The sequence below is a fragment of the Ambystoma mexicanum genome, chromosome 11, assembly GCF_040938575.1.
Source record: "Ambystoma mexicanum isolate Mex_15411 chromosome 11, UKY_AmexF1_1, whole genome shotgun sequence".
NCBI classification, from domain to species: Eukaryota; Metazoa; Chordata; class Amphibia; order Caudata; family Ambystomatidae; genus Ambystoma; species Ambystoma mexicanum.
In genome coordinates, this window is record NC_090934.1 from 728047904 (window position 1) to 728074105 (window position 26202).

Below are 26202 nucleotides of genomic sequence, written 5' to 3' on the forward strand. Positions count from 1 at the left end.
CCTTGTCTTTCTTGACAAAGCGTCAGCCATTTGTATTTCCGGGTATGATTATAAGGGTAATGTTGTATGGAGAGAAAGAATGTGCCCACGGGGCTTGACGGCTGTTTTGGGTTTCTCCATACTGCAGACTCTTCAGATTTTGATGGTCGGATCTTGCTTCGATATTATGTTTTGATCCCAAGAGGAGATGTCTCCACTCTTGAACTGCTTGCTTGATGGCCAACAGTTCTTTTTCCAGCACTGCGTAGTTAATTTCAGCTGGTGCTAAGGCTTTGACCATCTAGGCAATCAGAAGTTCATCTGCTGTTTCTCAGATGTGTTTAAGCATGGCTCCCAGAGCATTATGGGAGGCATCAGTCTCGACTCTAAATCCTCTGGACCGATCAGAAGTCTTCAGCACGGGAGCTGATGAAAAAGGCATCTTGAGAGATTCAAAGGCACTGTTCACAGCCGACAATCAGAGGAATTTAGCTCCTTTTTTCAGCAGTGCAGTCAAGGGAAGAGTGATTCTAGAATATTCTGAAATGAATTTCCTGTAGAAATTGACAAAAGCAAGAAAACTTTGTAATTCTTTCACTGATGTCGGCGGAGACATTCCAGAACTGCAGCCACTTTACTTGGGTCCATGGAGATGCCACGGGACGATAGAACTTAGCCAAGATAATTCACTCTTTCTCTACTGAATTCTCATTTATCCAATGTCTATTCACCTGGGTGATGTGAAAAGACTAATATATCATCTAGATAGATGACTACAGAGCGAAGAAGATTTGCAAATAAATTATCCATAAACCACTGGAAAATAGTGGGAGTGTTTGATAGTCCGAACAACATCACCTTATATTCAAAATGTCCAAAGGGCGCTTGGAAACCCATCTTCCACTCATCTGCTGCCCTTATCCTAATGAGATGACAGCCTCCAAAATATCAGGGATCAAGGGCATGGTGTACCTGTCTGGATCCGCAATCTTATTTAGACCCCTAAAATCCAAACAGGGACAGAGTTCATCTGTGTCTTTTTTAGGAATAAAAAACAGAGTTGCACCGGCTGGCGATGTGAAGATGGTAATTAAACCATTCTTTAGATGAGTCTTTAGATATTCTTTGAGGACTATTTTCTCTCTTTCAGATAACATATACATTCGACTGAAGGGAACTGGTTGCTGTGGGATTAGATTGATTACACAATCATCCCTCCTATGAGGAGGGAGTTCCCTTGATTGTTCTTATGAAAACACTTCTTGATATTCCCAATATTGTCTCAGTAGTAGGTGTATCTTATTGATACACTTGGGAATGTATTCATCTCTAGGAACAGTAGAGATGGTTTTAGATTGTGTAGTCCTGGATGGCAAGCAGTGGTGTACACAATGTTCATACCCCAAAAAGAGATTGTTGGCTCTCCAGTTAATATAAGGGGCATGCAAATGAAGCCAGGGAAGACCCAGAATGTTAGGGTGTTGTGCAGCATTGATGAAATCAAAAGAAACATTTAATGATGGGAGGATACGGACATCAGCAAGGCTTCTGTCTGTTCACATATAGGGCCTGATACCAGAGGTGTTCCATCCACTCCTTCCACTGGAATATGTATATCCTTGGATACACAGGGAATCGTGTTTGTCTCGGCTCCCAAGCGTCATCAACAAATAGACCTGCTGCTCCACAGTCTATCATGACTGGCATATTATGAATCTTAGTTCTGGAGAAGGTTAAGCTGATCCTAATCACCATCATATGGAGGTTAAAAGATTTAGGTGATTGAGGCACCATTACTAATTCCTGGGTACCCATTCCGCAATTCCTAATTGAGTAGTTCCCCTACGATTGGGAGTTGGCGTTTCCTGAGCATCGAGGTGGGGCCAAAGGAAGATCTCTTACCAAATGGGTCTTAGCAGCACAATACATGCACAAACCCGATAACCTTCTCCGGCTGCATTCCTTGGCTGTAGGAGGACCTCTAGAAATTTATAATTGCATTGGTTCTTCTTGGGCTACAGATTTAACTTGGGTTCTTGACATGTCTCCAGCATTCCTTCCACCCTTATGTCTTCTATATTCTCTTAAACGTTCCTGAAGTCTGTAATCCAGTTGCATTGCAATCAAAATAATTTCAGATAGATTTGCTGCCCGCGGGATTCCTGCAACCTCATCCTTAAGATCTTCGTTTAAGCCATGCCTAAATAATGTTATGAGAGCATCATCGGGCCAGGTTGTGTCTGCAGCCATTTGTTTCAACGCAGTAATATAAGCAAGTAAGTCTAAAGACATGTGTTTGAGGTCCAAAAATTGTTCTTGAGCAGAAATGGTCACTTTCTGTCTACCAAACATAGCCTTCAAACTGTTAACAGAGGCAGGATAAGAATCATGGATTCGATTGTTAGTTGTTACCAAAGGGGTAGCCCAAGTGAGCGCAGGTCCATTTAAATGTCCCACCCTGTCCCAATCAGTGGGGAAATATGCTGCTTTAAATGTAAATTGTATGGTAAAAGCATCAATGAATTCCTTCAGTTTATCGGGGTTACCATTGTATTTAACACTGGGGAGTGGACCCGTAGGCAATTCATCTACGTTTTACTGGCGTAATGCTATGTTTTCCTGTTTAAGTGTTTGGACCTCAACTGTGAGGTTTTGCACAGCTGATACCAACTGTTGCATATGATCCATCGTCAAAAGATTTTGGGCGTTTCTATCTGTCATAATAGATTCCCAATAAGGCAAGATTGTGTTATAATATGAAGGACAAGTCTTTCAAATGCAACAGTCTATGGTTCTGGTAAGAATCACCCTGAAACCCATGCAGCTCTCTGTATGTATGAAATCAGGGAGGCAGGGGATCCAGGCAAACCCTCTAATGGGAAGAAAACCGTGTTGTGTGGTCATCATTGGAATTCTCCTATCTTGTAGTCAGCCAAAGGTATCAGTCTCAGAGTCTGCTGTCTGCAATAGAATTCTACCTGCAAGTCGGTGCAGTGCTCACACACAGTATGCAGTGCTGTCCGCGGAGCTGGAAAAGGAGGCAGGTGGTTAAACACTGTTGCGGCAAATGAATGCATGAGGTCGGCTTTGTGTGCAGGGAGAGGGGGGCCGTGGCGGTCTTGCGACAGGCGAGGAGGGGCGAGTTCTAGATGACACGAAAGAAAGGTTAGTGGTAGAGAAGAGTAAGATTATGAACAGGACAAAGAAGGAAAGCAAGTAACAGAATAGGCTCAAACTCACAAGTGTCTTTATGAGATTAGCTACGCGCCACTGCTCCCGCTTCCAGTGCACAAGTAGATTCAGTTCTGCATACAGTGTTGATGTGGAAGCGCCGTCCTTCCCCCCACACCCACACAGAAGGAACTACAACGGTGCATGGCACTTCAGCATGCATGTTAGGGGAACACACCGCAGAATACAATGAGAGAATTCTCTCCCACATGGTCCAGAGTAAATGCTGGCAACAACGAGACGTAACAATCAGGACTATGATAAGGTACCTAGTTCCCATTTCCTAAGCTCTGTTCCTATTTTATCATTGAGATCAGGGAAGGGAAGTGTAGTTACAACCCAGCAATCTTTAGTTGAGAACCCCAGGGCACCATGATAGATCAAGAGGGTCCCAATCTCTGTAAATAATACTTCAAGACCCCCACCATTCTTGGGATTCATGGAGACATCTTCCAAAAACGTATGGATAAGGACCAAGAATGCTGTGAGACATAAAATGACCTGTGGTGTCCCTTATGCCAGGAGGAACATTAATGATAATGGTGCTACCAACACATGCAGACAACAATGCTACTTTTCATTGTCCTGTGTGCCTAAAAGGAACCCTGCAATCTCTCGGAAGGAAGAGACAGAGCGTCCAAGGCACCGAGGAGCTGCAGATTGCAGATGAGAAGAATTGCACCGAGACAGGCATCATGCCTAGACCTAAGATGGCTGTTGCTACTTTTATGTCCTTAGACAGCCATGAACCCACATCAGGTAGAGACAATTGACACATTTAACTCCCCAGGGCTCGAGAGGAACAAGAGATGAAAGTAACCAATACGGACAGAGGGTTTGAGCTGGCAAAGGCCTATAATAGCCTACTTGTCAAGCAGGAAGGACTAATCAGGCAGGAACCAGAAAGCTGGAAGGAAGACCCAGCCATCAGCCCAAACCCTCATCCATTTGCCGAGCAAGCAGAACCGACCACATGTTGCTGTCTGTGTGAGTGCAGGATGCTGACCATTTTGAAGCCATAACAAGGCATGAGCAAGCTATATTTACTCAAAGAGCTGTGGGTTATTGAAAGTTGGGAAGTGTCAGGGTCAGAAATGTGAGGCGGACAACTTTTTGAAGGTTTTACAAAAGATGCCATTTTATTAACTCAAAAGGTTGGATAAATGCCTAACTATCCCTACCCTGACGAGCATTTCCCTGCCTAAAACAAACTAAAGGAAACAGTAGAACAAGGTTTCTGACCCTCGCACTTATACATGCAATAACTCAACAAGGTAATGCATGGCCGTTCAAAAGCAACAATAAAATGACAATTAAGCTCACCATATGATTCCAATTCATGGTGAATTTCCCATTAAGCAGGATTCTGTTCCACAGTTCCTAAAGAAATAGGGAAATCCTGTTTTGTAACAAAAGTTCCAACACAGTTCTTTGTTACTTCAACTTAACAATACAAAGGTTCCACCACTTCAGAATTATTCAACAAAAGGATCCTTTCTTTTCCATTTGTAATAGGATGTCTCAAAGCAATCTTCTTGGCATAAATCAAAGATAGTTCATTAGATCATCACTTTTAACATATTATTTATTAGTTCTGAAAATATAGAACACTTCTGCAATTGTTTTTCATATGTCTTGCTTCAGCAATGAAAGTTTATCAGGACATTTTGTCTTCACAGCATTTCATCAACTTTCACCTGGTTTACTTCAATGACACCTGATTTACTCCCATGCCAGGCCTACTACTTCAAAGACACTGGTTTACTGCCATACGAGGCTTGGTTTACTCCCATGCCAGGCAAACTACTTCTATGACACCTGGTTTACTCCAATGCCAGACCTACTACTTCAATGATACTACTTCAAAGTCCTTTGTTCGGGTATACTCCCCTGCCCTAAGAGTATAATTTACAACAAGAGGTGCCCCTGTGGTTGAGATTAGCTTGCAACAACTCTTCAGTATTTCTCACTTTGCAACATCAGGATTTAAACAATTCTTCGGGGAAGGCAAGATTCCCAGTGGTGTTCTTTAAGACACTTTTTCAATTTCCAACACCTCTGTAAGTTATGCTCCTCTACTTTGGAATATACCTTTTCAGAAGGGCAGCCTTCTTGCCACTTTTATATTTCCCCAACTCTTCATCAACCCAACACTGACAATAACACTGTTTTAATCTGTGTCTTCCTTGGCTTTGACAATGTGGGTTTATACCAGATTTGGTTATATACTTCCTCAAATATGGGCAATAAGCTTTAATGAATCCAAAACCCTAATTGCCCCTCTTCGACTTTGGCAATGTTTGTTGGTTTTAAAGTGCCTTGCTGTTATTTTCATTGGGCTTGGGTAATGGCAATTTGTCTTAAGTTCTTGAAGCATTGCCCCATTGGATTGCTGGGTTTTAAATAATCTCTCTTGCTTAAAGTCACAGGTATTCTCTGGTTCCCGTAAGTTTGGTATTTTTACCATTACAATTTCTAGCAGTGCGAGTGGTCATTGAGCGCTCTGGTGTCACAATCAGTTGGTGGACTCACCGAGAAAGACGGGCGTGTCCATTTCCCTCGCTGCTTACAGGGCCCTCGCTTCAGCAGCTCCTCGCGATCCAGCTCTCTGCTGCTTTCAGTCTGCCGCCAGAAATAGCTGTGAGACACCTGATGGTATTCTCCCACCTACTCCGCCAGGATCTTCCATTCAAGTGGGCAGAGAAGGGCCATCGCTTTTGGATCCTGACCCTGGATGTGGACAAGTGAGGGAGGATAATCTGAGTGGAGGGTCATGGGGGAATTAGGAGGTGAGACATGGCATTCCCCCTTTTTCCAATGATACACCAACCCACTTTACCTCAGTCTTAATGGGGTGTTTCCAATCACACCCCATCTCCCCTCCCCATTTCGAATAAATACCGGGAGGAGGAAGAGGCGACTGGGAGCAATGAGGATTACCAATAGAAACAACATAGGGATACAAAGTGAGGCCTACCATCTAACACATTTGAATTGTCCCACTAATAGAGTCAGGCAAGGTCAGGCACATTTCCCCAACTGTGCACACTTGACTCCCATTGACTCACCTGCAGTATAAAAAGGGGGGGTTCTGCCAGAATCAGAGAGCAAGCTAGGGATGTTGAACGGACCAGAGGAGCCAAGGAGCAGGGAGCGGCAGGAAGAGAAGACTGGAAGATCCAGAGGGGAACGGAAGCCAAGACGTTGGCCCGGTGTTCTTGAGGGGCTGCAGCGTGGCTGAGGAGCCGTGTCTCCAGGGAGCCCGAGCGAGGCTGCCTGTATCCTGCTCGCGGTTTTCAGTGAAGTGCTTGTTTTCCTTGGGACGTGTGCCAGTCCCAATGGTGTCTGAGGGGCAGGTGGTGAGACCCTGACCTCGATGCAAACCCATTTTGACATGCTAGCCAGCGCCACGCTACTGTTGGTGAGTCTCATGAGACAGAGAGAAGCTCAGTAGCATGCGAATGGCTGGAGTGGGAGCAGGAACATTGTTGAGAGAAGAGCCTGGTACGAAAGCAAGCAAAAGCTGGAAAACAGTGAAAGAAAGCAATGTGAAGCAAGAGAAAGGTAAAAGCAAAGCGAAGCAAGCGATAGTTGAAAGTGGTGAAAGAAAGCAAAGCGGAATGACAGAAAAGGTGCGCTTGAAGCTTGGAAGTAATGAAAGACAGCAAAGTGCACTGGCGGCGGAGAAACAGCCAAGAGTGGGTGCAAGGGAGACCTGAAAGTAAGGAAAGGGGTACAAGGGACCCAAAACCGAGAGAGACAGCAAAGAGACAGTGAGAAGGGAAACGGACAGTTAAGAGAGGGTGCAAGCAACCCGAAAGTGAGAAAGAGGGTGCAAGCGACCCGAAAGAAATAGAGAAGGTGCAAGAGAGCACAGTGAGGAACTGAAGGTGCAAGAGAGCATGGTGAAAATTAAGGAGAAGCATGCAAGGGGCACATTCAGGTGGAAAGAAGGTGGAAAGAAGGTGTAAGTGTGGAAAGAAGGTGTAAGTGTGCACAACAGATACAGAAGGTGTGCAGAAAGCACAGTAAAGTGGAAAAGGTGCCAGAGAATAAGCAGAGGGGTTAGAGGTCAGAGTGGTCGTGTCTGGGAGGAGCAAAGAGCATGGCGTTCTCAAAAGTCTCTGATACTACCCCCACGAAAGACTGTACAGTGAACTGTGCATCCTGACAAGAGGAAATGTTTGTTTGTTTATTGAACTTCTTAAAGAGGCGCCTAGGCTTGGGGAAGGGAAGCCTAAGAGTCCCACTATACACATTGCTGAACTTGGCGAAGAGAGAACTAAACTTGGGGAAGGGAGCCCTGAGAGTCCTAACAGGAACTGTGTCTTTTTTTGTTTGGAACTGGAAGGATCAAAGCTTTGGGAAGGGAACCCCAGGAGGCCTAGAGACATTGTGAACTCTATTGACATACGGCAAGAGCCCTGTCTGGAATGTCCCAAGGGCAACCCTTTTGAATTGAACTATTTTGAACTGGCAGAACTACACCCATTGGTAAGAGTACCTGAAACCAGCTGTCGTTTACGTTTCCTTTCTTTTTTTTTGTCACAATTTTTCCTTTAAGAAAATCCCCTAACACATTTGGTTTAAGAGTGAAGGCAAGCATAGGTTTGGACACAGACAAACTTTGGTTTTGGACATACATACATCGACAGCCCTTAGAAGCATCAATTAAGGGAATAATCCCCTAAGAGTTAGGGCCAGGTAGGCATTACACCAACCCTACAAAGTTTGATAATAAAGGTTTTTAAACTGTTACTTTTGAGCCTGTGTCTCTCTAGATACCATGTCTGTCTCAAACAGCCTTATGGGAAGCAAAGCTTTCTGCACTTTTTCTTTCCGCTGCACAGCTTCTGCAAAACATGTCTCCAGGGGGCAAGCTTCCTTCTTTACTGCTTTCTCGCTGCACGACCTCTGCAATGAAGGCTTCTGAAGGCAAAGACCCGCTCAGGACCGGCTACTCTTTGCCACTTGACAGTGGTCCCGGCAACTTCTCTCTCCCCCAGTCTGTGCCTCTGCTGAAAGGTGGAGCGTTCCCAACTCCTCCACACATGACTACTGCTCTGCTCCTTCTGCATCCTCATGGCCTGCACCTGTGGGGTGTAAGGAAGGCATGGTATCAAAGTAAGACAGACACAGTGATCACAGTTCAAAGGTGTTTCTTAAACAGTAAAATGAATGAGATAAATGCCTAATCTAAACCTAACTCTAAGATGGGAGCAAGCTACGACCATCAAATAATAATAGTACAGTCCTAGTAGAGTCTAGTCAAATAAAAAGGGCCTATACTAAAATAAACTATTGCCAATCCTTAACGCTATGCTACTAAATAGTGTGGGATAAATATTTACAAGAAAAGAAAGAAGTGTTCACAGAATGATAAGTAAGGATGTTATGGCCGGGGTCTCCCTTCCCCACGTTTTTAGCACAGGACAAGGCAGAACTTTGGCTAGTGTGTTCTTTGCAAAATCAAAGTTCGCACATCGTTCCCCTTAGCCAGGCGCAAACACCTGTTTCACAAATTCCCTCAGTCAGGTTCACAATCGTTTAAACTTCTACAACGTGTCAAGGACCTTCGATTGTACAAGGAGTTTGACTTGACCCTTCTATGACCACCTTGACACATCACGCCGGCCTTCACTATGGCCTCTTGGTACTTGTAGTTTCAGGAGAGGAGTACCAGTTAGAGACCTTCGATGGAGCACCCACGTGGCGCCGGACCACTCTATCTCTGTTAACAGGTTTGTTCACAAAAGACCTCTGTCTATTAATCTTCTTAATGTTGCCACTGCAACCTTGAGCCTCACACAGTCCGGTCCACTATCAGGTTCTTCCGACTCACTGGCTGTGCTGAACTCAGTGTTTCTTTTGCCGCTGGAGTCAAGGACGGTACCACAATGGCAACCGCATCTCCCCGCCCTGGCAATCAGTGCAGGAGGGTCCCATGTACCGCTGACATCCATCACACCATTCGCCAGCTGCGATTCCCAGACTTATGTTTCCTTTGTCAGAGGCTTTGCAGGTCTGTGTTGAAAAGGGCAAGGGTAACTCTTTCCCTGACGTCCTTTCAGGTCTCTCCGCCTTTCTCATCCGTTTGAACTGCCGTCCTGCAATAGCTGCTTCCTAGTGCGATCAGCCTTGCTCAAAGTATGCTCTCATGCTCTGCCTCTTATCCCTGTGGGGAAGGGAAAGGGCAGTCAGGTGTGTGTAGTTGTTGGCAATTGCCTGACTCTATCTGACCCTTGTGTTTGGACATGTCAGGTAAACTGCTCTGGTCTTAGTCTGTTGTTGCTCACGGTGTGAAAAAGTGTTAATGTTGCAAAAGTGGGCAGGGGGTAGAGTTTCTAAATATCCTACTTGGCAGGCTGGGGAAAAGGTGTCACAAGGAAGAGGATACTGCGTTTCACCCTCCGGCGTCCTACTTCCACTCCCCCGAAGACCGCTCATCCAGGTGATCTGCCTGCACTGGTCTACCCCCAGGAACTGCATCCAATAGCGATGGCTGTGTCCTGGCCACCTGGATGACAGATCGCCGGGAACTAGTGATTGAGACACCTTCAGGTTTTCCACATACCCTTCCTCCATGCGATGTAGCTGCATCTATTTCACAGAGGAAACGGGAAAAGGAAATCTACATTCCCCTGGTATTTACCTTTACAGTGTTGCACAGTGAAATAGTAGGGTTGCAGATCTAAGAACCATCGCATGACACAAGGGTTGGAGTCCATTTGTTGGCTAATCCAAACTAGGGGCGAATGTTCTGTGACGAGCTTGAACTTTCTTCCTAAGAGGTAGTATCCAAGATGGAGAATGTCGCACTTGATGGCCAGGGCCTCTAATTTCAACACAGAGTCATTATTTTCACATGGGAAACGTTTATGACTTGCAAATAAGATGGGGTGTTCTAATCCTTCGCAAACTTGTGACAGGAATGCTCCTAACATGTAAGGGAATCGTCCGTTTGCAATATAAAATCTTTAGAGAAATCTGCTACTTTTAGGATCGGGTTCTGGCACAAGGTTTGACTAAAAAAGACACTGATGTGTTGAAACACATGTAATCTGATAGGGCACTGCTTGTTTTTATCCATTATGTTCTATTGAACATGACCTTAAAAACTAAAAAGGATCAATATACACCTATTAAGTGTGGTGCAGTTTGTTAATGTGTGTAGCCAATTACTTCACTTGGTTATGCTAAGAGGTTGGGGTCTTTGCCTCTTTTTGCCTCACGCACCTGCGACACCATTTTGAGAACTCAAGTATAAATCGGGCGCATGGTTAAATCTGTGTTCCCAAAACTTAGATCCTGAACAAGTCTCATATGCTCTCGTATTCTGGTAGTGGTTTGCGAGATGGGAATGGGTTCCTCTTCTTGTTCTTTCCAGGTTTCGCAGAGCATGTCCAGGACATCTCTAGGCTCCCTACCATGATGTAGTTCAAAAGGAGAGAATCATGTAGAGGACTAAGGGGTTTTCCTTACTGCAAATAGTGCCCAAGGGATTCTTCGGTCCCGTCCCGTCCTTATCTACCAAGTTTTGTAGGATTAATTTCAGCATTTTATTGAATCTTTCTTCCAAGCCATCGGTTTGGGGATGGTACACAGATGTTCGCAAGGTGGTAATGTGGAGTAGCTCTTTGACTTCTGCCATAAGCTTGCTCATAAAAGTTTAACCTTGATCGCTTAGTATTTCCTTGGGAAAGCCTACTCTGGAAAAATAAGGTAGAAGATGTTTAAGGTTTTGCTGTGTGGTATTATTTTACATTGGGAATGCTTCGGGTATCTAGTTGAATATTCAACTATCATGAAGATTTAGTTGTTTCCTAGTCTGGATGTTTCTAGAGGTCCAACAATGTCCATCCTGATTCTTGAAAAAGGGAATTCTATGATTGGCAAAGGATTGAGAGGGGCAGGTAATGGGATGTGCGTGCTGGTTTTCTGGCATATCTCACACATCTGGATAAAGGTCTTTATATTAGAGTGGCTACCTAGCCATTAAAACTTCCCACTGATAGGTGTCTGGGTTTTAGATTGTCCTAAATGTCCCCCGGTAAGACAGGAATGTGCAATCTCCAGTACAACCTACCGAAGGGTCTTGGGGATTACTAAACGAGTCTTTACTAATCCTTCTGGATAGGGTTCTCTTCTATATAACAACCCCTATTTTCCATTAATACATGTTTGGCATTTTGGTCAAACAACACGTTGTAAGACAACTTATATATATATAAACATAACCCCCCTTCTCCCCCCCTTCCCTGGTCCTGTTCCAACAGGTCACTTCCTTCAATCAGTTTGGCATAAATTGTTGACCTCTAATGCTATTGACTTCTGCCCCTTCCCCCTTCCCATTTGTTTACCCCTTGAGGCCCCTATCTTTGCTCATTGCGTAGTTGAGCTGGGTCATGGGATGGCTTTACTCCTCAGATCAGGCCAGTGATTTCACCCTTTTAGAGCACCATGCGCTTTTGGATTCTTGCATGAGGAATTTCATCACAAGGTCCCAGTCCATGCAGAATGTCTGGTGTTCGCCTATGAGCGAATATGAAACCCATTCCATAGTCACAAAGTCCTATACTTTGCCTATCCATTCATGGTCCGTGGGTGCCGCTTTAGACTTCCACTACTAGGCTATTAGTAGGGCCCCTGCCTAAATAAAGAAAAACATAAACTTTACATTGGGCCTTTGTGGGTAGATTTTCCAGCTCTCTCCCCAAGCCCAGGATAAACAGGTCCATGTAGGACCCATGGTTCACCCCCAGTATTTCCACCACAGCCCCCTGTATCATTTCCCAATATCGTTTGAGCTTTGGGCATTGCCACAGATGTGCCTCCAGCTCCCTTCCCCCCACAGTCCCTCCAGAACAGCATAGAGGTGGAGCGTGAGAATGTTACCATCTTAACTGGGGTCATATGCCACTGGTACATCAATTTCATCCACATTTCCTTTATTTGTAGTGATTTGGCTAATTTGGGAATGCTGGTCCATAATCCCCTCCATTGGTCTTCTTCTATGGGTTGTTCCCATTCGCTTTCACTGTTGGCCATGAAGTGTTTTGCTCCCACCTCCTCCCCTTCTTTGATTAGTCTGTATAATTCCCCCTCCAAGTGGCTATCTCCTGTGTTAGTAGTAATGTACTTCTCAAAGGGGGCTAACTCCCTGGTTGCTGCATCCCTAACATTGGGGTTTAGAAGCCAATGTCTTAACTGGACATACTGATACCTGTCCCCTTCCACCACCCTGAAGTCTGTTTTGCATTGGGAGGAGGATTTTACTTCCCCTCCCTCGAACATATCCCGGGTTTTGTGGCACCCCCGTTTTGCCAATTGCGGTGGCCTTGACTGGGGAGTCCCAGCATGAATTGTGGGTTCCCGATGGTCGGGGTGAGGGGAAGTTAGTCAAATTGGATCTCTTAACCACCATATCCCATGTATTAGCTGCAAGGGTCTCAATTTTGCTACAATACATGTCAGAGGGCCTGTCCACCCTGGACATCTAAAAGACGTGTCCCAGATGGTCCCCTACCACAGATGGTCCCCTACCACTGCTCTGTCGATATCTCTCCATTTTCTTCCTCAATTGTCCCTAAACCAATCCCTGATTACCGTAATCTGTGCCACATAGGTAATATGCCTTGAGGTCTGGTTCCCCCATTCCTCCCTTATTCCTTGGCAGCCTCATCACTGCACCCGATATTCTTTGCTTATTGTGCGCTCAAATCAGCTTTCAAGGCATGGCGACACTATCTCCTTGGTGCTAGACATACTGTCACGGTCATAACTGATCATCGAAACCTGCAATACCTAAAAACAGCAAAGGCTCAATCATCCCGTCAACTGCAGGTTATTTCGGGTTATCACGACTCCCTGATTGAAGGTCATCCTGGAATTGCCAAAACTCTAGCTAAATTAAAAACGAAACTAATGGTGGCCCACATGGCGTAAAGACATCATACAATTTATCCAATCTTGCGGTGTGTGTGCACAAAACAAGTCCCAAAAGCAGAAACCAGCTGGTCTTCTCCAACCATTGGAAATTCCTCCCGCACCATGGCACACACTGTCCCTTGATTTCATTACAGATCTACCTCCCAGTCAAGGATTCAACATCATCTTAGTAGTTGTAGACTTGTTCTCTAAAATGGCACACTTTATTCCTTTTAAGGGTCTTCCAAATGCATCCAATTTAGCAAAAGTATTCCTGGAGGAAATCGTACGGCTACATGGCTTTCCATCGATCTTGATCTCAGATCAAGGTAGCCAATTCGTATCTTCTGGAGGAAATGCTGTTCAATGGCCCAAATTGACATTTGACTATTCACAAGTCACCATCCTCAAACAGATGGCCAAACAGAAAGAACAAACCAAACCCTCGAGCAATACTTACGTTGCATGTTACATCAAGTGGAAAGAAATTGGAAGGACTTGTTATGGATAGCTAAATTTGCCTATAATAATTCATTACACACCAGCACTGGACAAACCCCTTCCTACACTATATATGGTAGATATCCACGTACTACAGAATTTGATCTCCCAACCCCTTTGGAAATGCCAGCGGTTAAGACCCTACATACGACTGTTTCCCAGGCCTTCAAAAAAGCAGCAGAACATTTACTCCAAGCCAAGAACAGACAAAAGAAATTTGCTGACCAATATCGTAGTAAAGCCCCCGACTATCAAATTGGAGACAAGGTCTGGTTAGCATTAAAATGTGTGCCCATAAAAGGGACTCAGACCTTTCCCCGATATCTGCGACCTTATTGTATTGAATCTATAATAAATCCAGTGGCAGTTAAATTAGCCCTACCACCCACTATGCAGATTCATCCTGTGTTTCATGTATCACTCCTGAAACCGGTACAACCTGGTAATCGGGTTACAACACCAACAAAACCAGTATTAGTTGACGGAGAACCAGAGTTTGAAGTAAAGGCTATCCTAGACTCAAAATACACCAAATCCAAATTATACTACTTAGTTGATTGGAAGGGATACGGCCCTCAAGACAGATCATGGGAACCTAGTGAATACATACATGCACCTCGCTTAATTAAGAAGTTCCATCAGAATTACCCAGCCAAACCAGGACCAGGCAGAAGTGCCACCGTGAGAGGGGCGTTGGGGGGGAGTGCTGTCATGATCCTTGCCCCTGGATCTCACTGTCAAGTCAGCCTTCCAGTTAGGGCCAGGTCAAAGGCTTTAAAACCTCATCCAAGACTCTCTTGGAGTCAGTCCTGGCGCCTTTGGCGCCAGGCTCATAACCATCATGAAGACCAACATTAGAATGGGACTATTTACTTGGGACTATTTAACTTGGGGAGGTTCAGCCAACCTGGAGGCACACACATAGCTCAGTTACAAGAAACTGAGCTATGCGGTATAGTATTTTGGGTGTGGCAGGCCTGGGACTACTTTACCTGGACTACTTTGGGTGTGGCAGGCCTGGGACTATTTTACCTGGACTACTTTACCTGAGACTATTTAAACCGTGCCCAAACAGCAGAACATGCTTTGCGTTATTCTGCTGTGGGCAGCGTAACGCTCACCGTGTCCAGTTCTTTGATGTCAGCTTACCTGAAACCAAGGACCTGCAGAGAGAGAAAGAACACTACGAAACTTACCTGGAACAGTATCCTGTCTTCAATCCATCGCTGACTTCAGTTCCACTCACCTGAAGGTACGAACTCCATTATCCGGCACGGCATGCATCCTGGAATACCATAACTTGAAAAGAGGCGAAAGAAAGACAGCATTAGTAAGCGTTTACTCACGTTTCCTGCTGAATGAAGAAAGCCACACAATTCTTACCTGGGTAGTCATCTCCTGGTCAGTATCATTGCTGGAACATTACGGCGCTCGGCGAGGAACATCGCAACCTGCAAGGAGAGAAAAGACACAGGTTAGCAATATAAAAGGCAAAACAGCGCAGCGCATCGCACATTACTCACCGGACAGCATCGCGCACACCGCGCTTTCGCCTACCGGGCCATGCTCATCTTCAAACTGCATGACAACACCAAAATACCTTTCCATACCTAAAAGGAATGAAGCAAGACATTATTATTCGAACTAAGAGGAACATAACAACTGCATATAAAGACTGTAAAGCAGCAAACCTACGGAGTCGCAGCAGGCCTGGATTCCCATAGGGGGCCTTGCACCAGTGAAGTAACTTGGTCGCTGTGCGCCCTCCACATCTACGCGCCCCTGCCATGAGGAGCAGGACGGAGAATCCACCTTTTACAATATTAAGACCCATCTTTAACCAGAGGCCTTACCAAGGGACCGGGAGAAGGTTTGAGAGTGCAAATCATCCAACCAGGGCTGGGCAGCGTCCCCGTGGATACCAGGTGAGCATAACAGCTTGAGACCAAGGACAAATCTTGCAGTCCTGTTCAGGATGAGTTCTAGAGGGCGGAGAGTAGAGGCAGGTAAATATAGAAAGAGGCTGTTGCAATAGTCCAACCTGGAGAGAACCAGGTTTCGGGAGACAGTGAGCTTCTGGGGGAAGGAGAGGAACGCAGAGTACCTCTGAGGAGGTGCAGTAGGAAGACTTTTTAGAGACATCAGAGATGTGGGCAGAGAAGGAAAGCATGTACTCAAAGATGACCCTGTGGTTCTTGGCCTCGCAGGTGGGGTAAAGAGGGGGGCCAAAGGCATAGCTCTCAACCGTTTGTGCTGCAAAGGCGGGTGAAATCACCCGATTTTGTTTTTGGCGGGTGAGACGCCCATTGGAATGAATGGGCGTGCAGGAGGCTGGCGGGTGATACAGCCCTTTAAAAGGCGGGTGACACCCGCCAAAAGCGTGTGAGTTGAGAGATATGCCAAAGGAGACCGGCCAGAGAGGGGAAAGGAGGGTGAAGGTGTGCTGATGAGGAGGATCTCTTTCTTGCTGGTATTCAGACAGAGATCGTTGTCAGCACACCAACCCTGAATGGCAGTTAGGCAATCCGAGTTGAGAGAAGGAGAGGAGTTGGCTGAGGGAAGCCTGAAAATGAGTTGAGTGTTGAGCATAGCACTGGAAATTGGAGCAGAAAATGCCAATGCAGTGGGCGAGAGTTGCTAGCTATTGGTTGAACACCCAGTGCGAGAGGTTAGATCGCTGGGGAACACCACAGGTAGAGAGAGTGATAGATGAAAGGAAGGACCCAAGTTGGACCTGGGAGGGTCGATCAGCGAGGAAAGAGGTCAACCAGGCCAGACCCTGATCGATGATGCCCAGGTTGTCATGGAGACTGTTGAGCAGGATGGAATGGTTGACTGTGTCGAAGGCAGAAGAGAGATTGGGTAGGATGAGGACCGAGGGAATGTTAAAGTCAAGGTTGGAGAGCAGATCTTCACAGATGTTCAAGAGAGCAGTTCACGTGCTTCTGGCAGCTCTAAAGCCAGGAGACAACCAACAGAATCAAAATGAACATTGCGCTGAGAGATGGGCAGATTTTCCAGGAGTTTGCCCAGAAAAGGAGTAATAGAAATTGACGATAGTTAGCCGGACAACAAGGATCAGCTGTGGGTTTCTTGAGAAGAGGATGCACAAGAAAATGCTTCAGAGGGGAGGGGAAGGCTCTTGCGCCAAAGGAGTGGTTGCAGAAATCGGCAAGGGTAGGAGCAAGGCTATCAAGGTGGTCCTTGATGGTTTTAGAGGAACATGAATGAACCTGTTTTGATGAGGCTTTCATAGATCGGACTTGTCTAGTGACCTCGTCAGGGGAAAAAAGAGGAAAGGACGAGAAAGAGGGTGGGTGGTGGCAGACGGATGGTGAGCGTTCACAGAAGGAGAAGGGAGAGGAGGTGAGGAGTATGTCCTGGGTTTGTGAGGTGAAGTGAGAGGCAATGGCATTGCAAAGAGCCTGTGAGGTGACAAGAGGGGTAGAGACTGGAGCAGGGTTGGCCAGCTCCTTGCAGATTTTAAAGAGTTCTGCCGAGTTATTAGATGCCGCAGAGACACGGGCTTGGATATGGGCTCTCTTCTTGTTGTGGACAGAGAGTCGGTATTGCCTTTGGAGCAGGCGACAGACCAGTTTGTCAGAGGATGAACAAGAAGCCCTCCATTTCCTCTCAGCCGCCCTACACTTACGTTTAAGTGTAGCAAGGTCAGAGTCATACCAAGAATTGCATTTGGCTTTGGACTTCAAGCGGATCCTCATGACCGGAGCAAGAGCATCAGGAGTATCAGAGATAGAAGAGTAGAGCAGAGGCAGGGATGTGTCAGGATGTGAGTCAGCCAGAGGTGGGGGGAAAGAAGGTGGGAGCGAAAGCCTCCAATGACACACGCTTCATGGGCTGGTTGTCCGAGAAGGTAGGCGACAGTGTTGGGGTAGGTATGGCCTGTGGGGAAGAGAGGGAGGGATCACTCCAGGAGAGAGGAGTGGTCGGAGGGATGGAGAGGGGGAGGTCAGAGAGATTGAAACATCAAGGGTGTGCCCTGCAGAGTGGGTCGGGCCCGAGGGGAGGATAGAAAAGGAGAGGGAATCACAGAGATCACAGAAAAGTACAGAGGATGAACAAGTCTAGATGGATATTGATGTCACCAAGAAGGAGGAGTTAAATGGTTGAGGCCAGGGGGGAGGAGGAGAGGTCCGCCCAGTCAGAGAGCAATGAGGTGATTTGACCAGAAGGCCGGTAGATAGTAGGCACAGTAATAGAATGGCTAGGAGAGAGAGAAAGCCTGCAGACAAGGAATTCAAAAGAGGAGTAAGTCTGAGTGGGAATATTAGAGGCAGGAATCCACTCAGGAAAGGTCAGGGCTACACCCCCTCCGGACCGAGAGGATCTAGGTGCGGAGAGGATCTTGTAGCCATCAGGGAGGAGAGTATCAAAGCTTGTGATAGAGCTGGCCATGAACCATGTCTCCGTAAGACCGGGGACATCGAGGTCAAGTTCTTCAAGGAGGTGGCAGATATCAGAGGAGTGTTTGACAGCAGAGCAAGAGATGAGAGTGGCAAGATGAAGAAGGTTGCCAGCCTTAAAGACATTCTGTGGCGGGGTACATATCAGAGGAACTGAAGGGGGCATTCCCGTTCACTTTGGCATTGAACAACGTAAAATACCTGTGAGTAAGAGAATCACCAAAACATTAGACCAACTATTTGCAGCCAACTACCCCCGGCCCCTTATTAGACACCATTAAGAGTAAGCTAGCCAGCTGGGGCCCATTGGCAATCTCATGGCTGGGAAGAATCAACTTCCTGAAAATGTCCTACCAAAGCTATTATACACCTTCATGGCCCTGCCAGTAAAGATCCACATGTCATACTTCAAAGCTATCTGAAGTATAACAAAAAATTCATTTTATAGCCAAGAGTTGTTTGTCTGTGATAGCATAGTTGAGTTCGGGAGGTGAGAATTTCCGTGACCAGAAGGCCACAGGGTGTAACTGGCCAGTTCCTGGGTCCCTTTGTGAGAGAACAGCTCCCATAGCCATGCTAGAGGCATCTGTTTCAACTATATAAGGGTGGTCTGGGCGAGGGTGCCGTAGAACTGGAGCAGAAGTTAATTTTTTTTTAAGTTCTTGAAAGGCCTTCTCTGCTTCTTCGGTCCAATGGAACTTTTTATTGTTTTTTCTCAATAGTGATGTAATTGGATGCACTATTTGGGAAAAATCTAGGCTGAAACGGCGGTAAAAATTTGCAAAGCCCAACATACTTTGGATTCCTTTAAATGAATTTGGTGACGGCCAGTTAAGAATGGCATCTACCTTGTGCCTATCCATTCTGATACCTTTTGGTGTGAGGATAAAACTGAGGAACTCCACTTCGGTGACATGAAAAGAGCATTTTTCGAGTTTAGCATACAGTTTATGTTGGCGGAGTTTAGTAAGGACGGAGTGGACATGCCTGACATGGTCTTCTTGTGTAGCAGAATTCACTTAGATGTCATCAATGTAAACCAGGGCGCAAACGTCGATTAACTCCCGCAAAACATCATTCATAAAGTATTGGAATGCAGCAGGAGCGTTGCAAAGTCCAAAAGGCATTAACTAGTATTTGGTACGAAAGCCGGTTTTCCATTTGTCTCCTTTCTTCACTCGAACAAGATGCTACGCCCCCCTAAGGTCCAGTTTGGTATAGATTTGGGAATCTTTGACTTGATCCAATAATTCGGGAATAAGGGGCAGCGGATAATGGTTTTTTACTGTGATCTGGTTTAATGCTTGCTAGTCGATGCAAGTCCTCAAATCTCCTTCCTTCTTTGGTACGAAGAACAAGGGACTGGCTGCCGGTGATTTAGATGGGCGGATAAATCCATTTGCCAAGTACTGATCAAGATAAGATTTCAAATTGAGGTTTTCTGGTTCAGTAAGTGCATAGATTCGACCACAAGGAATTTGCGCCCCAGGTATGAGGTCGATCTGACAATCATAGGGCCTGTTCAGTGGTACAGTATTGGCTTGTTCTTACTGGAACACGTCTTGAAAATCTTGGTATTCATTTGGTAGAGTACTAGTCACACCTAGTACAATCGCCGCCGTACTGGGAGTAGCAGATGTACATAAATCTGTTTTCCACTTTTCTTGGTAATAACAGGTGCAAGCACAATCATCGGAAAAGGCCAACTTCTTGGCACGCCAATCTATTAGAGGGTTGTGAGCTACCAACCATGGCATGTTACGCTCACCTGGTATCCACAGGGACGCCATCCAGCCAGTTGGTTGCCGATGCCCTTCTAAATGGTTCTCTGGTGTGGTTCTCGGTGTCGATGGGATTCCACCTGGTTGTCGGAATTGGTGGGCTCTCTGTCCTGCTCTCTGGGCAGGGGTGCGTTGTCTATGGTGGGCATGTGCTGTCCAGTTACTTCACTGACTGCGGCCCTAGTAATGTCTTTCAGGTAGGTCTTATTGCGAGTTTATGAAGTTGTTATTCTTGCATGCCTTTTCACTGTTCTAAAATGTCTCTTTTTATCTCCCTTAGGTGCGCGGAGTGTCAGCTTGGAGAACTGGGCAGCCTGGTTCTTGCCAGTAAACGATGGCGCACCAAAGCGCTAGGATGCAGTAAGGAAGCGCTTTGCGCAGCACAGCGATGTCTTGTCTTCACTGACCTCTGCTTTTCTCTTTTTTTTCGTAAGTCGCGTTGTGCTCCCAGCGCGGATGGAGCTCCGGAGCTTTGCCGGTCGAAAATCAGCCAGCCAGGTAAGTCTCTAAGCGCTTTGTGGTTTTAATGTCTCTTCTACCTCCTTTAATAATGTCTTTCTCCCTTTTTTCAGGTACTTCGATCCGTGCGGCAAACTCTTCAAACGGAGCTGCCCAGGAACTGAGAGCAGTGAAGCCGGGCTGAATGTACTTCAGCGCGTAATTGTCCCAACAACTGAACTAACTGGTCAGTCTCTGAAGTCTCCATGACGCCCAGGTGGATAATATTATTGAGGCTTTGCGTTCTGTTACGCTCACCTGGTATCCATGGGGACGCCACCCAGCCCTGATTGGATGATTTGCACTCTCGAACCCTCTCCCGGTCCCTTGGTAAGGCCTCTGGTTAAAGATGGGCAGGGGCGCGTAGATGTGGGGGATGAGCAGCGACCAAGTTACTTCACTGGTGCAAGCCCCCATGTGGGAATCCAGGCCTGCTGCAACTCCGTAGGTTTGCCGCTTTACAGTCTTTATATGCAGTTGTTATGTTCCTCTTAGCTCGAATAATAATGTCTTGCTTCTTTCCTTTTAGGTATGGAAAGGTATTTTGGTGTTGTCATGCAGTTTGAAAATGAGCATGGGCCGGTAGGCGAAAGTGCGGTGTGCGCGATGCTATCTGGTGAGTAATGAGCGATGCGCAGCGCTGTTTCGCCTTTTATATTACTAACCTGTGTCTTTTCTCTCCTTGCAGGTTGCGATGTTCCTCGCCGAGCGCCGTAATGTTCCAGCAATGATACTGACCATGAGATGACTACCCAGGTAAGAATTGTGTGGCTTTCTTCATTCAGCAGGAAACGTGAGTAAATGCTTACTAATGCTGTCTTTCTTTCTCCTCTTTTCAGGTTATGGTATTCCAGGATGCATGCAGTGCCGGATGATGGAGTTCGTACCTTCAGGTGAGTGGAACTGAAGTCAGCGATGGGTTGAAGACAGGATACTGTTCCAGGTAAGTTTCTTAGTGTGCTTTCTCTCTCTGCAGGTCCTTGGTTTCAGGTAAACTGGCATCAAAGAACTGGACATGGTGATAGTTACACTGCCCACAGCAGAATAACGCAAAGCATGTTCTGCTGTTTGGATGCGGTTTAAATAGTCTCAGGTAAAGTAGTCCAGGTAAAATAGTCCCAGGGCTGCCACACCCAAAAGACTAGACCGCATAGCTCAATTCCTTGTAACTGAGCTATGTGTGTGCCTCCATGTTGGCTGAACCCCCCCCCAAGTTAAATAGCCCCAAGTAAATAGTCCCATTCTAATCTTGGTCTTCATGAGGGTTATGAGCCTGGCGCCAAAGGATGAGGTTTTAAGGCCTTTGACCTGGCCCTACCTGGAAGGCTGACTTGCCAGTGAGGGCCAGGGGCAAGGGTCATGACACAAGCTCTGGGATCGTATGTCTCTAGCCCTGAAATCTCTCCACTGGCTCCCAGTGGACGCAAGGATTAAATTCAAAACCGTTTGCATTGTCCACAAGGCTTTCTGCGGCCTGGGTCCAAAATACCTTCAGCTATCCCTCCGTAAATACCTTCCCTCTCAAGCTCTTCACTCCTCTACCTCTAAGTCCCTCAGGGCCAGTCATTTTTCAAAGAAACAAGCTGCGGGTAGATCTCTGTCTTCGGCTGGGGCCTCCCTCTGGAACAGCCTCCCTGCCACTCTGAAACTTGAGGAGAACCATCTCCGGTTCCGGAAGCACCTCAAGATCTTCCTGTTTGCTTCTGCCTTCGCCCATCCTCTCTGCAGCTGATCTTTTTCTCTCTCTGCACTGTGCACCTGGTCCTGCCCTCTGTCTTCTGGGCCCAGATACCTACTCACCCTGCCACCCTCCTGCACTGCCTCCGGGCAATCCCTGCACTGGGGTCTGTATCTACAACCATACAGTCCCCCCCTTTTTATCCTGAACTTATCAGACATACCTTGTCTGCTGCCACAACCTAGCACTTGCCACTTGCTGGCCGTACTACTACCACTGTTTGTTGCCTTTATTATTTATTTTTATTATTTATCTGTTTTTCCTTTGCTCTGCACCTTTCCCCTTTCCTTCTCCCTTGCACTTGCGCGTTCCCAATGTCACTGGGCCTAGTAAGATCGTTGTTTTTCTTTTGTTCTCCCTTGTTCCCCTTGCCTTGTCGCGCTCTGAAACACTTGTGTACGAGCGTGATACAAATAAAATATCATATCATAATCTCTGATTTATTCGTGTTTATTTTCAGGCCCGCAACCTCTCTGAAGAGGGCCAGTGTCAAGTCTATGACTCTGACAGAGTTATCTAGGTTCGTTATTGTTAACAACATGTTGTCTGCAATTGCTGCAACTTTATGTTCCTTCCCTCTGAACGGGATTCCTTCAATTTCCTTTGTGTCTCTTATCTTACTTAGCAGTGGTTCTAAGTGTAATGCATAGAGTGGGTCAAGGGACATCCCTGTGGTGTGGGACCCTCCCCAATGTATTGCCCCTTTAAGGCAATGTGTCCCTCCCCTGTGGGTTGCCCTTTTAACATGGGCCATGACTGTGTCATGGCCCAAGCTAATAAAAGGTGCCCCTGCAGACATGCCCAGCAGAACGGCTGCAGACTCCCAAGAGGAACGACTGAGTACGTGTCTCATTTATCTAGGCCTGCAGGCCTACACGTGGAGGGACAGGCAAGCATGCCCTGATGCCGGGGGCCCTTGTGCCAGGGCTGTGGCAGAGGTCTGCATGGTCGTGGGCATGGCTGGCTGTGCCCCCACCCCGATGGTGCTGATGTCATATAGCACCATGGGGCCTGCTGGAGGACAATTCTGTCTCATACTGGTAGCCAGTGGGCATCCTGTCTGAAGCTAGTAAGTGCGTAGATCTCAGTATGCTTAATGCTAATCTTAGGGCATTGTTTTGAAGCACCTGCAATTTGTTGAGGTTCCTTTCTAACATGCCAAAGTAAAGGGTGTTGCAGTAGTCAATCTTGGACAACACTAGTGCCCTAGCTAGGGTAATACAACTGCTGGGTGATAGGAATCAATTGCAGGCGTTAATTAGGTTATTAGTGTAGGCCGTGGACGAGGCAGTGGCTTTCACTTGCTTTTTGAGAGCGAGGGTAGAGTCTAAGTATACCCCCAATGTCTCTATTTCTTTGGCCACTTTGATTGGGTTTCCATCAATGTTGATGGAAGTATAGCAGATGTCTAGTTTGTTAAGGCGTGATTGGGAGCCGACGATCAAGAGCTCGGTTTTTTGTTGTTGTGCCAGAGACTGTGGTCTGCCATCCACGCCTGGATTTCTAAATAAATCTTGTTAATCCGTTTAGAGTTATCCTCATAGCACCCTGAGAGCGTGATGAGAACCTGGTTGTCATCGGCATAGTTTGTGTATGTGACACCCAAGTTATCCAGATGGTCAAAGAGGAGCTTAGTAAAGATGTTGTATAGCGTTGGAGAGATGCAGGAGCCTTACGGTACGCCGCCTTGGATGGGGATTGGGTCCACTGAGGCCGTTGGTGCAAAGACTCTAGTGGTGCGATTGGACAGGAAAGATTGTATCCAGGTAATGGCATTGCTAGAGAAGGTAGCTGCTGTAGACAAGTCATTAGTTAGGATCTGATGATCGACAAGATTCAATGCTGCCGATAGGTCTAACAGCAGGAGCATGGCAAGCTTACCATTGACCAGTAGGGCTGTTTCCGTTCTATGTCTTGGTCTGAAGCCCGATTTGTCTAAGGCAAAGTAAATTGTGATCCTCCAAGTGCTTCTGTATTTGAAGGTAGGCCACTCTGTCTAGAATCTTTAGGATGTATGGGATGGTAGTGATGGGCCTATAGTTAGTGGGAATATTGGGGTCTAGGTTAGGTTAGGTTTTTTTAAGAGTGGCATGACCCATGCCTCATTGAGGTTGTTACGTACCGTACTGGTCTCGAAGGAAGAGTTGATTAATGCTGAGATGAAAGGGGCCAAATCCTTGGCACCTTCCTGAACGATTGCCGCTTCCTGAACTATTGCCGCTGGGCAAAGATCACCTTGGCATTTGGAGGGTTTGAGGCTTTTTATGATCTTTCCACTTCTTTGACCGAGACTGTGAGAAGGGGAAGAGTGGGCAGTGAGGGGAGCTGAGAGTCAGCAGGTGTGTGGGTTTGGCATTCTTGGCCAAGCTGGTCTATTTTTGCTCAATTTTAGATTGGAGCATGGCAGTATTGTCAGCAAGCGCTTTCTGTTTATTAGCGGCATTGAGAATTTGGTTGTCATAAGTTTCCTTTTTTGCGTTGAGGTTATCGGATTTGTAAGAAGAGGCAGCTAAGGTGAATAGTGCCTTGTTAGAAGGGTTATGTGACTTTCTCCAGGTGGATTTGCCCGCTCTTTTGACGTTCCGTAGAATTTTCAGTTCGGGGGTAAACCATTTGTTAAGGTGGGCTATAGGTTTGGCTTTGGATAGTTTGATGGGGCGATGTTGTTCACAGCAGCCTCATTTGTGTTGTTGTAGAGGTCAACTAGCTTATTTGAGTCCACGTCCTTGAAGTCGGTTGGTTTTAGGATATTCTGAATCAGAGGACGTAGGTTTTAGAGCGTTAAGTTTCGGCTGTTTCTGGCAAGGACTTGCGGGGTAATGTGGGGAATATGTGTGTTAGGTGCATTCCCATGGATAGTAAAGGATATGATATGGTGGTCAGACCAGGCAGTAGGTTCATTTTGAAGGATGGTGGTGGAGCAATTGAGGTCTGCCAGCCAATCCAATGTTCTTCCTTTCTTATGTGTCAGGGTCGGGAGGCGATGGTTAAAGCTGAGCTGGGAAATAGAGTTTTCCATGGAGGAGGCATTGAGGAGGCATTGAGGTCATTAGGATCCAGGAGGCCTAGGTTAAAGTCACCAAGCAGGATTATTTGGGATCTTGGTTTGGTACAATTAGTCAGTAAGTCAGAGATTTTTCCTAATAGAGGAGATATGACCTGGGGGGCGGTAGATGAGATGCATGAGGATGGTTTGGGATGCTGATAAAGGGATCTTCACTGACAGAAGTTCCGTTGAGGAGGAGCTTTCAACAGGGGTGGCTCTGATGACTAAGGATGTTTTGGCGATGAATGCTACTCCGCCTCCTTTGCAGTCCTCTCTATCCTTTCTTATTATTGAGTAACCATCTGGGATGGCTAGTGATAGTGCTGGGCGTGCTGCCTGATGTAGCCAGGTCTGAGGGATTGCCAGGAAGTGGAGAACATTGCTAGAGATGAAGTCTGCAATGTCTAGCGCGTGGGCGACCAGAGAACGGGCATTGATGAATGCACCTTTAATGATAGGATGTTTAGGATCTTTGGCTAGGCTGGGTGTTTCAGGTGCTTTGGGCGTAGTGGGTGGTCGGGGAGTTGGACTGGTGAGTGTAGACTTAGGTGGGCGGAGTTGGTAGTTTCTTCTGTGATGTGTCCTGCGTTGGGGAATTCGAGAACAAAGTCTTAGGCTCCTTGCCTTCACTGGACAAGGTGTGATGCAAAGATATGGATCCATTCAGCTGGGCTGAGAACGGAATTAGGTGAGGGGATTGTTCTGCCACTGCTGCAAACTGTGGACTCTCTAAGGGTATGTGGAGATTGCAGCAATGGATGCGGATGTAGTGGAGGAAGGATGTCAGGTGGCAGTACGTTGAGGAGTGGGAGGAAGGTTGCCATAGTTAAGGTGAAGCTGCAGAGGTATGCCATATAGATGGGGGCATCTGAGTGTGTTAGTTTAACAGTGGCGCAATGGCAAGCTCAATTCAGCGTATGGGATGATTAAGGTGCTACAGAATACAATATGCTAGTTCACTCTTTGGGGGCAGTAGACTGGTTCAATTGGTAATAGTAGTTTAGTTCAAATTGGTAAACAGTAGGCTAGTTCAAATTGGTAAACAGTAGGCTAGTTCAATTGGTAAACACTAGGCTA